We start from the raw sequence: 12,250 nt of genomic DNA on the forward strand, positions 1-12,250 counted from the left end.
CTTACGATAGTTCGGTTTAAGTAACAATACGGGGTATTCTTCCGAAGCTACGCAATATGTATTATAATAACCGTTGCAGCACTCAAATCACAATTTATTCAATGATATTTGAATGCCAATCTCATTTTGTAACTCAGATATACTTTTACATGATATAATTCAAAGTAGATTGGATAAAATACGGTAGACCAGAATTTATGCAGGTGTAGATTTTTTTGTAAAGCGAGCACTTAGTAAGGGCACTTTTTGGCGACGATAAAAATCGAATGACCTTCCTCCTACAAATTGAAATCTCTGCTCACTGGCAAAGAAGGTGGTCCGAAATGTGTGTGTGCTTGTGCACACGAAAACTGAAAAAAAAACATTAGCCAACCTTTCATATTAGAAGTCTTAATCAATTTTCTCACAAGTTGCTTTCAACGAGGGACAAACCCGAATAGATAACCGAAAGTTATATAAGAAAATGGTGCGTTAAATCATATAAGGTTGGTTGGTTGGTTACAGAGTTATACAGCGTTTGCAAGAGCCGTAAGGTAGGCAATTCTTTATGATATGTGTCACGCTAAAGGAGCAATATCAAAAAGCAGATTTTTTCGCGCAGAGTGTTGGACAACACTGCTGATATCAGAAGAACAACTGGGCTGGGTGCAATCTGCGAGACCTGTGTAGAATGCGTGGTTGGGCACCCCTAGCAGCACAATCCAGACCAATTTGGTTGCAGCAACGCAAATTTAACTAAATTCGGTTGTAAAGGGGTTACAGTAACTTTTGTGCAACATGTGTGCCGCTCGAGATCCGCATACATTGCCTTTAAATCGAATGCAAGAGTCTTTTCTTCTGCCTCGATGGGACGCCTACATAAAGATTAGTGTTATGGTGGATCAGAATGATCCCAACTGTATCTGGTGGGACGCGCACGTGCATCAAATTGAGACAGCAAAAGTTTTTTCCTTTGCGTTCGAATCGGAATGAACACAATTTTGCTTAGCGGGACACCCGTGTGCTTTACCATTGATAAGAGTTTCTTTCTCTGTGCTGGTGGGATGCCCACAGGAAAAAATAGTGTAGATCGAAACGATTCCTATTTTGCGAGTTGGGACGTTCGCATGCTTTACCATTGAATTAAATGTGAAACTTTCTACTTCTGCGTTGACGAGACGTTCGAAAGTGCAGTAGCGTTAGTCGATCGAAATAATCATAATTCTACACGGTGGGAAGCCCGCAAAAAAAAACAATTATTGTGAATAGTAATTATAACAATTCTGTGCGGTAGATGCACAGAATATAATTGCGTTCGTGGTGAGTAGTAGTAGCAGTCAGTCCAAGCGAAATAGATGTATTGAAAATGTTATCTCCAAAGTCACAAGAGTGCATCGCCCATAATAGGGTATCCAAAGTGCTCTTCAATTAGGAAATAGGACGCTCACATTACAACAATGTGTCTTGATTAATTTATTACAAGATGCCCTTTTATCAAAGTTAGGTAGCTCGCCCAAAAAAGTAGTACATAGTGATATTATACATACATAGATGGAATATGAGATGTAATGATCACTCGATAATATGAACAAGTCTAACATACCAATTTTCTCAGATAATGACAGACTTTTCGAATTTCATACGGATCTTTCGAAAATTGTATCCTGTTTAAAAAATGTCAACTATTTACAATTCCAGAGCATGTGATTTTTAACATCATTTCTATTTCATAGTTGTAATGCATTTTTATTAATGGCAACAGTTTTGTGTATTTATTCGTTTTCTTTAACCCTTTCAGGCACACGGGGTCATATATGACCCCAAACAGGAAAATGGATGTATAAAATCGCACGAATCGCAAAGAGCACATGATTCAGCAAAATTGCTTGAAATTCAGGGAAAAATGTCAGGTATGGGCTATCAAGGCCCTATGACAACCTGGAACGTCATGAACACGGTGAGGTTACGAATGATTTTTGTGTATTGACAGCGGATTGCATTGTTTCAAAATAAGATTTTTATTCAAACGTATCCGTAGAGTTGCTGTGATGTACAATTAACTATTTTTTAACTTCCTTGGACGTCCTAGGCCATCCAAACATTCCTTGGGTTCAGGACTTGAAATCTACAGCTGCAAGAAAATCGTTTTTCTTTACTGAAAGCATCAATATGCATTCAATTATATCTATTACGCCTCTCGGGAGGACAAGAAAATCGTAGGATAGTTTTGAGATATGCTGTGCAATCCAAACTGCCCTTGAGTTCGGGACTTCAGATCTACAGCTGCTTAGAAGCTCTTTTCGGTACTCAAAGCTTCAATATGCATTTAATTATATCCATTACACCTCCTGGGAGGTCAACGGATATGGTAAGATAATTTTGAGATATTCTGGGCTATCCAAACTGTCCTTGAGTTCGGGACTTGAGATCTACAGCTGCTAAGAAAGTATCTTCGGTACTCAAAGCTTCAATATGCATTCAATTATATCCATTACACCTCTCGGGAGGTCAATGGATATGATAAGACAGTTTAGAGATATTCTGGGCAATCCAAACTGTCATTCAGTTCGGGACTTGAGATCTACAGCTGCTTAGAAAATATTATCGATACTCAAAACTTCAATATGCATTCAATTATACCCATTAGTCAGATAGTTATGAGATATTCTGACAATACAAACTGTTCTTGGGTTCGGGACTTTAGATCTACAGCTGCTTGAAAGCTCTTTTCGGTACTCAAAGTTGCAATATGAATTCCATTATATCCATTACACCTCCCGGGAGGTCAACGGATATCGTAAGATCGGGACATGAGATCTCTTTTTTCATTATGCATTCAATTAGTTCTGAACTTAAGGACAGTTTGGATGACCAAGCATATCCCAAAACCATCTGACCATGTCTCCTGATATTCACAAATATATTATGGATAAAGTTGAATACATATCCCAGTTTGCAGCGATAACCCAGGATGTCCCAAAACCAACTTACTATGTCTCCTGGTCTTCTGGAATATGTTATGGACATGATTGAATACATATCCAAGATTCTAGTGACGAGAAAAGCTAGTGTCGCAGTTGTAGATCGCAAGTTTAAAACTCAAGGACAGTTTGGATGACCCAGTATATCCCTACACCATCTAACCATGTCTTTTGATCTTCATGAATAATTTTATTTTATTTATTACCAGACTAAGGCCGGAGTGGTCTGTGCTGCACATAAAAGTCTTCTCCATTCAGCTCGGTCCAGCTCAGTCGCCAACCACGCAGTTTAAGGAGGTCCGTAAATCGCCCTCCATCTGATCGATCCACCTTGCCCCCTATGCACCTCGCCTTCTTGTTCCCGTCGGATCGTTGTCTAGAACCATTTTCACCAGATTACTGTCCGACATTCTGGCTACGTGCCCGGCCCACCGCAGTCTTCCGATTTTCGCGGTGTGAACGATGGATGGTTCTCCCAACAGCTCATGCAATTCGTGGTTCATTCGCCTCCTCCACGTACCGTCCGCCATCTGCACCCCACCATAGATGGTACACAACACTTTCCTTTCAAAAACTCCCAGTGCGCGTTGGTCCTCCACGAGCATCGTCCAGGTCTCGTGTCCTTAGAGAACTACCGGTCTTATAAGCGTTTTGTAGATAGTCAGTTTGGTACGGCGGCGAACTCTATTCGATCGGAGCGTCTTGCGGAGTCCAAAGTACGTACGATCTCCAGGAACTATGCGCCTCCGAATTTCTCTGCTGGTATCGTTATCGGCGGTCACCAGTGAGCCCAAGTACATGAACTCTTCAACCACCTCGATTTCGTCACCACTGATAGAAACTCGTGGTGGGTATCTTACATTGACCTCTCTTGAGCCTCTTCCTATCATGTACTTCGTCTTCGACGTGTTGATGACTAGTCCAATCCGATTAGCTTCGCTTTTCAGTCTGATGTAGGCTTCCTCCATCCTCTCAAAGTTACGTGCCATGATATCAATGTCGTCGGCGAAACCAAATAACTGGACGGACTTCGTGAAAATCGTACCACTCGTGTCAATCCCTGCCCTTCGTATTACTCCCTCCAAAGCGATGTTGAATAGCAGACACGAAAGACCATCACCTTGCCGTAACCCTCTACGCGTTTCGAAGGGACTTGAGAATGCCCCTGAAACTCGAACTACGCACATCACCCGATCCATCGTCGCCTTGATCAACCATATCAGTTTATCCGGAAATCCGTTTTCGTGCATTAGCTGCCATAGCTGGTCCCGATCGATTGTATCATATGCGGCTTTGAAGTCGATAAATAGATGATGTGTGGACACGTTGTATTCGCGGCATTTTTGCAATACCTGACGTATGGCGAACACCTGGTCTGTAGTAGAGCGTTCACCCATAAATCCCGCCTGGTACTGCCCCACGAACTCTCTTGCAATTGGTGTTAGTCGGCGGCATAAAATTTGGGAGAGTACCTTGTAGGCGGCGTTCAGCAATGTGATTGCGCGGTAGTTGCTACAATCCAGCTTATCGCCCTTTTTGTAGATGGGACACACGACACCTTCCATCCACTCATGCGGCAGAACCTCATCCTCCCAAACCTTGGTAATCACCCAGTGCAGCGCTCTAGCCAGTGCCTCACCACCGTGTTTAAACAGCTCTCCTGGTAGTTGGTCAACTCCAGGGGCTTTGTTGTTTTTCAGCCGGCCGATCTCCTCCTGGATTTCCTGTAGATTCGGAGCCGGAAGTCGCATGTCCTGCGCGCGTGCTCCTAGGTTCATTACCATACCGCCACCGTTGTCTGCCATATCGCCATTCAGGTGCTCTTCGTAGTTCCCGTCGGATCGTTGTCGAGAACCATTTTCACCGGATTACTGTCCGACATTCTGGCTACGTGCCCGGCCTACCGCAGTCTTCCGATTTTCGCGGTGTGAACGATGGATGGTTCTCCCAGCAGCTCATGCAATTCGTGGTTCTTTCGCCTCCTCCACGTACCGTCCGCCATCTGCACCTTACCATAGATGGTACGCAACACTTTCCTTTCAAAAACTCCCAGTGCGCGTTGGTCCTTCACGAGCATTGTCCAGGTCTCGTGTCCGTAGAGAACTACCGGTCTTATAAGCGTTTTGTAGATAGTCAGTTTGGTACGGCGGCGAACTCTATTCGATCGGAGCGTCTTGCGGAGTCCAAAGTACGTACGATCTCCAGCCACTATGCGCCTCCGAATTTCTCTGCTGGTATCGTTATCGGCGGTCACCAGTGAGCCCAAGTACATGAACTCTTCAACCACCTCGATTTCGTCACCACTGATAGAAAATCGTGGTGGGTGGCTTACATTGACCTCTCTTGAGCCTCTTCCTATCATGTACTTCGTCTTCGACGTGTTGATGACTAGTCCAATCCGTTTAGCTTCGCTTTTCAGTCTGATGTAGGCTTCCTCCATCCTCTCAAAGTTACGTGCCATGATATCAATGTCGTCGGCGAAACCAAATAACTGGACGGACTTCGTGAAAATCGTACCACTCGTGTCAATCCCTGCCCTTCGTATTACTCCCTCCAAAGCGATGTTGAATAGCAGACACGAAAGACCATCACCTTGCCGTAACCCTCTACGGGTTTCGAAGGGACTCGAGAATGCCCCTGAAACTCGAACTACGCACATCACCCGATCCATCGTCGCCTTGATCAACCGTATCAGTTTATCCGGAAATCCGTTTTCGTGCATTAGCTGCCATAGCTGGTCCCGATCGATTGTATCATATGCGGCTTTGAAGTCGATAAATAGATGATGTGTGGGCACGTTGTATTCGCGGCATTTCTGCAATACCTGACGTATGGCGAACACCTGGTCTGTGGTAGAGCGTTCACCCATAAATCCCGCCTGATACTGCCCCACGAACTCTCTTGCAATTGGTGTTAGTCGACAGCATAAAATTTGGGAGAGTACCTTGTAGGCGGCGTTCAGCACTGTACCGTGTGGGACTGAAATCCGTACAGCATCGAAATCCGTCCACCCCATGAGATATCAATAAATTAAAGAGGGTTAAAGGTAATTAATGTAGAAATAATTTATCTTGTCCTGTTCAGATACTTGGCAGTAAGCTTTTAGGGCATATAAATGGAAAGAAGGCTTTGAAATTAAAACAACAAAAATCAAAAACAAATCTCCACCCACCAAACACGGAGTTTTTGCCGCCATTTTTTTTTTTCGGGTAGAGCATTATTGCACCAAAAGTAACTGTGTTTCTTCGCTAATTGTTAATTATTACATAAGATAAGCGGAATACAAATCGAAGGGATCGCTTCTCAAGGTGCGTATCGAACTATTTATAGTGGTAGTATAGTCAATCAGACTGTTTCAATTTAAATATTTAGTTAAAAAATAGCTGTACGGATTTTGGTCCTTTGATTCGAAATACGTCCGTGGTGGACGGATTTCGAGTCAGGAGTAGTTGATTTTATTCATTATTTTTTTATGTATTTCGTAGTTTTTAATGAGTAAATGTGAAACACTTCAAAAGTAAAAGCCTTCATGCTGCTATGTCAATGAAAAAAGTTTTGTTTACATTCGATTCCTTTTTTCTAATGACTTTTTCATATACTAAGGTGCTAAGATGCCTCACGGTAACGTTCGAAATCTTCCCTTTCAGCGTAACGCTCTCGATTTTCAAAAATCTAAATGACACCCAGTATAGTAAAGAAAGACGTTAGTCCTACGTCAAAAATTGTCTAAGAAAATTATTCCGATTTTGTCACTGTTCCGATTTTATCAACTGAAACTCACGGACCGTGTTGATAAAAGCGGAACATACCTGTACTCGGAGTCTGATGGCTTTTCCGCAAACATGACTTTCAAGTGGTCTTGTTGTGTAGGGGTTATCACGCCTATCTAGAGAGTAGGAGGTTGAGGATTCGAGTCCCTCCAAGACATGTGGATTCTTTTTCGCAAGTTTCATTTCAATTTGTCCATTTCGAAACATGCATATGTGCATATGCACATCCAAGATATTTAACAAAAAAAACTTTTTATGTTGTTTTCAAATTTAATAGAAGAAAAACTAAAAATGATGAAGCGACCAAAAATTTGCCGGAGGGAACTCCGAATAAAAAAACTGGAGCGAGCAGGTCTCCAAGGTAGTAGAAAAAAAATGACGGAGCGAGCAGGTCTCAGAGGTTGAAAAAAAGGCGGAGCGAGCAGGTCTCCGAGGTAGTAGAAAAGAATGCCGGAGCGAGCAAGTCTCCGAGTTGAAAAAAAAAATCCAGAGCGTGTAGGTTTCCGAGGTATCAGAAAAAGAAATGCTGAAGCGAGCAGGCCTCCGAGGTTGGAGAAAAATGCCGTAGCGAGCAGGTCTCCGCAGTGCAAATGAAATCTTGAGCGTGTAGGACTCTAGTCTAGAACAAAAAAAAGCGTTACGTACATCAAGAATCCAAAAAAAAAATGGATCGTGCAGAAATCAAAAGCCAGGAGAAGAATCAAGTGGAAGTATTGAATTGACAAAACAAGTTCTAGGTTTAGATAATGATAAGATTTAGAAATTAGTTCCGGAAAATATGCTGGGTGATTGAATTTCAATTGTTTTGAAGCCGGAATTTAAAAATCCACTAAAAACATTGATTTTTTTCGATTGAGACAGGATTTGAAGTTTCGGTTTACAATTTCGATTGTTTGTACTTGGAGTTTTCTAAGTTAGTATATTTATAAGTCAAAACATTCCAATAAACAAGCATGATTTAAAGATTGTCTTTTAAAGAAATTTTTATAAATTGGTGTCAATATTGGATTAGGATCAATGAATTGAATTTGGAGTTTTTATTTGGAGACTAGATTGCGTTTTGAGTTAGTAGCTAAGTACGCCCATGGTTTCATATTTGACGTAACAATATCCAGAGGATATTGAGCAATTGAAATAGTGTATTTTCTTCTTTTTTTTTTTGAAAATTGACTCGAGAATTCTAGGATTTTTTTTTATATAGGCCTAACTGAGTCAAACCTTGATTTTTGGAATGACAATTGAATTGATTCCAAAAACTATATAAGATGGCTGTCAACATAATCTGGAATCTGGAAAAGTTACGTAACCGCCATTTTACAACATACATGTTTTCCATTTTTCTGTTTATGTGATGAGTAGTCACTTTTTCAGATTACGGCACTATTGTCTAAGCGCATTTTGATGTTGTGGAGTGTGGGTTCGATTCCCGCTCTAGCAAGGAGAACACATTTCGCAAAGAAAAAAAATCCAAAAAATAGGTTTCGTTCGAATTAAAAATGCTTCAAACGTTATTAAGCACGTTGGAAGATCTATACCTATACATAAAAATGACCTTATAGACTCCGAAACTACTGAACGGATTGACGTGAAAATTTGTATGCAGAGATTTTTGGGACCGGGAAGGTTCTTAAGATGATTTGAGACCCCTCCCCCCTTTGGAAAGGGGGACTCCCAAACAAATAACTCGAGAACTAATCAAACAAATGGAACCAAATCAGGCATGAGGAGGTTTTGGAAGGGAATATATGTTTCTCCACACTTATGCAAAAAAACTTCCTTAGACGACTAGACATGTTCAAACAACTTAAAGCAACAGCATAAAGAAGTTTAAAACAATACGAATTTTAAATTAATTAGACCACGTTCTTAGTTATAACCACTCAATTTCGAAAAAAAAACAGGACCAGACTTTACCAGATTTTTAGTGTGTAGCATGCCAAATGTAGTGCCACTATCAGTGCCGCAAATAGTTGATTTGCTCATTTTCTCACTCTAACTCTTTCTTTCGTGCCAATACCAATTGCAAAAAGAGTAGCTTCACTCGAGACAAGCCAGCCTCGGGCTGAAAGTTTCGATAATAAAGACAAAAAAAAAGTAGCTTCCGTCACCATTTTTCTTGATGTTCTAGGTTCGAATCCCGTTGCGGTCATATTTTTTTTTTTAATTTCTTACCGAAAATTTTCGCAAAAAGTGAGTAAGGCGTAAAAGTGATGAAACGAAAAATGGAATTCATCAAGTAGGCACGTTTTCCGTTTTTTTTTCTAGGTTAGCTCAGGAGAAAAGAGGGGTGGGAGAAAGATGTTTTCCACTTCAAACTTCGAAAAAAGATTCTCCTCCGACCCGAGAATCGCTTGATTTCGTCTCATCGAAACGAAAAGTACGAACCCTGGCCATCGCACAAGGCACATACTTGCAGTCAGTCGATTTCTTACGTGTCGCGAGAGTAGAAGCATAAGGGCCAGATTAAACACGACGTGCGATGCTCCGCCCCTTTGTTATTCGTATTGAGGGCATATAAAACTTGCACCCACAAATATTAATAAATAAAGGGGCTGGGCATCGGGATCACTACCTTAAACCGGAAATGAGCGTCCATATCCCGAGCTTCCGCATCGTGCGACTCGACCGGTCGTCCAGGGGAGGTGGTGTGACCATCGCACTTCGATATAGCATCAACTGTCGCCTCCTGCCAATCTTCCAGCTGAGTATGATCGAGAGGTCATCGGTGTCGAAGTGACCACTTCCGTCGGCTCAGTCACGCTCATCGCGACGTACTTGTGGAGCCCCAAATGGCCGGAGCGAATCGTTATGACAGCAGCTCTCCGTGGGTGCGTGTGCACACCACGGAGGTCTGACTAGAAAGGGCCGAGTCATGGCTTGCGGCGCACTGATCGACACGCTGAGGTGTTAATGTATAATCACACGCTGATGGTAACTCATTCAAACCCCACATTTCCCTTCTTCTCTCATAAAAAAAGACAAAAAAAAATCCTCTAGCATAGAACGCAACGATTTTTTTGAAAGTTATTTACGCGAGACGAAGATGAATATAGCTTTTGAGAAGCCGATAATTTCCTTTGGAAATTGAACTCCAAAATAAACTTATCTGTTCATCGTGGTTGTCAATCGCAGAACAATGAAATGCAAGTCAATAGGTTGTATCATTAAAATGTTGAACTAAATTGGTACCTAGTGTGATGGTATTGATCTCCCAAGAAACATTTTATATTGTAGCAATAATCTAAATATCTTATACCGTCCATTAAGGTCTGAGGGAAGCTCTCTCGCGGTAGAGCGCTATTTTCGTACTAAAATGTCTATAACTCGGAATTGGGAACGAATTTCGCTTATCCCAACTGACAATCTCTTTGAAATTTATCAAGGAATGTTCCTACAAAATTTCATGGACCAACTATTTCCCAAATTTGAATTAAGCTCTAAATACTGAACTATTGTAGAACTGAAATTTTTGCTTCTCAGTACCTCTCTCCGATGATTTGAGGCACAAAGGAACCAAATTTTGCAAAACCCAACTGACAAAAGTTTTGAATTTTTCCAACGATCATTTTGATGTAATAAAAAGTATATGTCACCGCAATAAATTTTGCAGGAAGCTCTTTTTACTTCAACCAAGTTTTTTAAATTCCATACAAAAGTTACCATTTCGGGAGAGCAGCCAACAGCATATTTTCTTGTGGCGCACGGCAGGAAAGGAGCGATGAGAGCGGTTGAAAGTCCGTCAACTTTGTATCTAGCGTGACACAAGAAAAAAGCGTATTCCTATTTGTGAACACGAGGAAACCAAATATTATATATTATATATTGAAATCAAATATAGGAATAAGATCAGATAGACAGTTGAAAACAAATAAGACAAATAAAACAAATAAGCAGAATAAAACAAATAAGACAAATAACACAAATAAAGCAAATAAGACAAATGGACAAATTCCTACGGACGTCCCTCCAGAAGTTCCTGCAAAAGTTCCTCGAGAAGTTCCTCCGGGAATTCCTACGGAAGTTCCTCCCGGAAATCCTCTGGAAGTTCCTCCGGGAATTCCTCCGAAAGTTCCTCCGGGAATTCCTCCAGAAGTTCCTCCAGGAATTCCTCCTGAAATTTTTTCAGAAATTCCTCCGGAAGTTCCTCCAGGAATTCCTCCGGAAGTTTCTCCTGGAATTCCTCCGGACGTTCCTCCTGGAATTCCTCCGGAAGTTCCTACTGGAATTTTTCCGGAAGTTCCTCCTGGAATTCTTCCGGAATTCCTCCAGGAATTCCTCCGGAAGTTCCTCCAGAAATTCCTCCGGAAGCTCCTCCAGGAAATCCCTCGGAAGCTCCTCCAGGAATTCCTCCGGAAGTTCCCCGGGAATTCCTCTGGAAGTTTCCCCGCGAATTCCTCCGGAAGTTCCGCTGGGAATTTCTCCGGAAGTTTCCCTGGGAATTCCTGCGGAAATTCTTCCGGGAATACCTACAAAAGTTTCTTTGAAAACTTCCGAAGGAATTCCTGGTGGAACTTCCGAAGGAATTCCCGGAGGAACTTCCGAAGGAATTCCCGGAAGAACTTCCGAAGGAATTCCTAGAGGAACTTCCGCAGTAATTTCTGGAGGAACTTCCGAAGAAATTCCTGGAGGAACTTCCGAAGGAATTCCTGGAGGAACTTCCGAAAGAATTCCTGGAGGAACTTCCGAACGAATCCCTGGAGGAACTTCCGAAGGAATTCCTGGAGAAACTTACTTTATTTTCCTTCTTAGTCTTATCTATCTTATTTGTCTTATTTGTCTTACTTGTCTTATTTGGCTTATTTGTTCTATTTGTCTTATTTGTCACCTAAATCCTAAACTGTTATCACCTAAATCCTTTTCAAAGCTTGTGTGAAAACCTTGTACAGAAATCCTCTTACGATTTTTTCTAATGTTGTTCTAGAAACGGCTCATGTTTTCATTTTACAAAACCAGCTGGTGTTTGTTTATTTTGATTTTCTCATTGCGTGATTGGTCGGCGCTGCTGCTGTTCTCTCGCCGAACCACTGCATGAGTGATAAATTTCTTCCCCATTGTTGCCAATTCCTTTTGTTCTCCGTTTACGGCAAATTCTCAAGCAATTGTAAACTGCATAATGATGAAATAATTTTGGCGACACTGATAGCATCATTCTGGCGCGCTGAATTGGGCAATTTTCTCTCTCAGAGAGTGCTACCACGTGCTTTTTTAACGGAAAACCCTTCCCTCAGACCTTAAATCCAACTATCAGCTTAATATATAGTAATACCAGCAAGCTGACCTTCAATATATCGATGTTGAACTTGCTAACAACCGCTTAGAACATGTGTTCCCAAACTGTGGGCCGCGACTTCCAGGGAGGTCGTGGGCTGATCAATGATGAGTAGCGAAAGATTATTCATACTTTTGTCCCTATTTTGTCCAACAAATCTATCACAGCCATTAGATTTGGATCTATGTAGTGGAAGGAGAACAATAAATTTTGAGATTTTGTGAAATACAATGAAATCCGAACAATTCAAA

The 12,250-nt window shown here is 41.6% G+C and overlaps 1 protein-coding gene across 6 annotated transcripts in view; it reads right to left on the bottom strand.

Annotated features, from left to right (window-relative positions):
- Window positions 1–12,250, bottom strand: part of LOC134225187 (rho guanine nucleotide exchange factor 11) — a 421,082-nt gene that overhangs the window by 283,563 nt on the left and 125,269 nt on the right. The gene's annotated exons all lie outside the window — the stretch shown is intronic.

This window comes from Armigeres subalbatus, chromosome 3 (assembly GCF_024139115.2).
Source record: "Armigeres subalbatus isolate Guangzhou_Male chromosome 3, GZ_Asu_2, whole genome shotgun sequence".
Lineage (NCBI taxonomy): Eukaryota > Metazoa > Arthropoda > Insecta > Diptera > Culicidae > Armigeres > Armigeres subalbatus.